Below are 3,482 nucleotides of genomic sequence, written 5' to 3' on the forward strand. Positions count from 1 at the left end.
TATTAGGAAATATATGACGAGGTGGAAATGAATCTTCTAATGTCAGTTGGTAAATCCTTGATGCAAATGTTTGTTGTTAAGAGTGTTGAGGAGGATCTTGTTGCAAGGAAGAAATGTAATAAACAGCAGAGAGGGAAGACGATCGTTGAGCATATTCTTCAGTCTAAATTAGAGATTCCTCACGATGCGGTCACCGTAAAATTGCGTAGGCTTTTGAGATGTGCACTAGACGTTAGAGATAAACATGAACACAAATAAATAGCAAGCAGACATAGAATAATATGTTAGAATTATAAATTAAAAACAAAGTAACAACTTCTCAACGATACAATGTTTGAATAAACCATACCACGGGAATTGTTAGAACCCGCGGTCAGGGAGTCATAAAACTCCAGACCGACGCGTTAGCCACTGGCCCAGTGGCTAACGCGTCGGTCTGGAGTTTTATGAGTCTGATCGCGGGTTGTAACCCCGCCAGTGGTATGGTTTGTTTGCAGTAGTGTCGTTACGATTTCGTAACCAATGTTTGAATAGTTTGAAGATTTGGAATATGATTCGGAAACACTATGTGAACCAACAAAGATTACAGAAAGCAGCGAATCAGAAAGTGTTGTCTAATTGCTTTTAAAGGGTCACAGTATTCACAGAATTTACTTATATATATATATATATATATATATATATATATATATATATATATATATATATTTAGAAATAGATGTACAAACATGAACGCGTATGTAAAGAGGCAACGACAGTGGGTATCCATGTTCCCACAAATACTACATTAATGAAACTAGATCTTCATGGAGTTAATGAACGTGAACCAGCGAAGTTGTGACCTAGAATATACCAAAGGTTATCATGGCATGCAAGCTGAACAGTATATAAAGCGTCGACAAGATTAGAGCATCAGTACTCACCTGGACAGCCACTTGCCAATATCAACCATGGTCAGTCTTTGCTCTTTATATACATATATATATTTAGTCAAATCTTAGTTTTTTTAAAGATTTATTAAATATTTTAGCGAGACTGTATTAAAACACGTTTTGTAATATTAAGTAAATGTTTTCCTCAGAATCTGTTGCTGATTACTCTCAGCGCTGCCCTGCTGCTGGGATCCTCCTGTGTAAATGGCGGCGTGATCTACGGTCGCTCCTACGGTCTTGGCAGCGGGTTAGGTTTGGGAGGTGGTTTGGGAAGCGGTTTTGGAGGCGGTTTTGGAGGCGGTCTTGGAGGCGGTCTTGGAGGCGCTTTTGGAGGCAGCTTAGGAGGCATCGGCTTGGGTCGCAGCATCGGGCATGGTTACGGAATTGGGCTGTGGCCTAGATATGGTTTACGCTATTATGGTCTCGGACTTGGTCACGGAATCAGTCTTGGTCACGGAATCGGTGTTGGTCACGGAATCGGTGTTGGTCACCGAATCGGTCTTGGATCTAGTTTTGGTCTTGGATCTGGTCTCGGTCTTGGGTCTGGTCTCGGTCTTGGATCTGGTTTCGGTCTTAGATCTGGTCTCGGTCTTTATGGGGGTGGACATGGACACGGATTGTATGGCCGCCGCTATGGATACCATGGTTAAGAGTGAAAATTTGTTGCACTGTGAAGTTTCTCGGCACAAATAACAAGAAATGGTTTAGTGGTGCCTATTTGTGATACCTGGAGTTTGCCTGGAGAGAGTTCCAGGGGTCAAAGCCCCCGCGGCCCGGTCTGTGACCAGGCCTAACGATGCTTTTTCCTAATTTATTCAGATAAATAAAACTTTAAAAATTAGTAGTAAGTGTCATTTCCCCAAAATTAAATTTATGTAAAGCCTTGGCGAGATCTAAGCAAAGTTACTCGAAAAGGAAAAAAAAAATTCACCATCACTCATTAGTTCATTGTCTTGCCAGAGTGCAGGCACTACACTTAACACCTCCAGGACTCAAGTCCGGCTAACTGGTTTCACTTCAAAAATGTTACTCTGCTCAAACTCCAACAGTACCTCGTTATAAGTAAAACTTTGCCCTCCACTCCTATCTAAAACGACCACGCACGCGTGCTAGATGTCCAAGCTTCTTGCGTAAAAAAAGCTTATTTACCTCCTCCCTCCAACCTTTCCTAGGGCGCCTCCTACCCCGCCTCCCCTCCATTACAGATTTATACATCTCTAACTCAACTTATTGTCATGCACCCTCTCTAAATGTCTAAACCACCTTAACCCCATCTTAGCAGTCTGAATAACGTTCTTTGTCTCCACAGGCGTTTCAATAAATCACTCATTCTTTTCCCCTCGTCAGCTGTGTGATTCACCTCGTCTTTCATAGACCCATCCGCCGACAAGTCAATCCCCAAATATCTAATGCATTCACTTCCTCCGTACTCCCTCCACCCAGTCTTATATCCAGTCTCTCATTGCCTAAATTGTTTGTTACCCCTATAACCTTGCTCTTTCATTTGTTTACTTTAAATTTCTCCTTTTACATACCCTTCCAAGTATATACACCAATCTTTGCAATCCCGACAGAATGGAACAGTGACAATTCCCACTCGGTATTTTGTTGTGCATATATTAATTCCACACCTCTCACCCAACACATTGCATTCACTTCTTTTATATTGTCATTTATAAATATATTAATTATATTGACATTACTCATCCCTTTCTAAGGCCTACTTTTGCTGGAAAATAATGTCCCTCTCTCTTACGTACTCAAATCTATCCCTCACTGTCCTCATAAAATATCTTCACTGCTTTCAGGAAACTATCACCCAGTCAATATACTTATAATATCTGTCACATTGGTCCTCTATTCATCCTTTCATATGAGTTTTCTAAATACATAAATCCAAAAAGACCTTAATTACATTTTTTTTCCTAAATAACGTTCACCACAATGCAAACACTTGTTAATATGACTCACGAAATCGTAATGACACGATTGCAAACAAACCATACCACGGGCGGGATTGAGACTCTTTGACCGCGGGTTCAATCCCGCCCGTGGTATGACTTTTTTACATATCCTATCCTTTCTAAAACCTCCTCATTTGTCTACTATCCTGGTGTCAGTTTTTCTCTTAATTCTTTCAGTAATACACAAATAACCCACACATAGGAGAGGAGAGCTTAGGACGATGTTTCGGTTGCAAATGGCCCAAGTCGGACCGAAGCGTCGTTGTAAGCTACCCTCTCCTGTGTGCGGGTTATTTGTGTATTGTTCCAGTAACGGTATTTTGCATTTTTGCTATTCTTTCAGTAATTACTCAACCAAGCACTTTATCTGGTGCACTCAACAGGTTTATTTCCCTATATCATTTACACACTACATCATTTACCCTTCCCTTTACGCAAGGAAACTATCTATGTTCTCTGCCAGTCTTTAGGTACCTTCCCCTCTTTCATACACTTATTGAACAAAACTACCTACCACTCCAAAACTGTATCCACACCTGCTTTAAACATATGTTTTGATCCCATCAGTCCCAGCTGTTTTACCCCC

The 3,482-nt window shown here is 40.9% G+C and overlaps 1 long non-coding RNA gene across 1 annotated transcript; it reads left to right on the forward strand.

Moving 5' to 3' along the window:
* Positions 1-828: 828 nt before the first annotated feature.
* On the forward strand, positions 829-1,773 carry LOC128697610 (uncharacterized). The gene is made up of 2 exons (XR_011393913.1): positions 829-953; positions 1,082-1,773. It is a non-coding gene; the product is annotated as an uncharacterized lncRNA (long non-coding RNA).
* The last annotated feature ends 1,709 nt before the right edge of the window (positions 1,774-3,482 follow it).

Source organism: Cherax quadricarinatus, chromosome 68, assembly GCF_038502225.1.
Source record: "Cherax quadricarinatus isolate ZL_2023a chromosome 68, ASM3850222v1, whole genome shotgun sequence".
Classification (NCBI taxonomy): Eukaryota; Metazoa; Arthropoda; class Malacostraca; order Decapoda; family Parastacidae; genus Cherax; species Cherax quadricarinatus.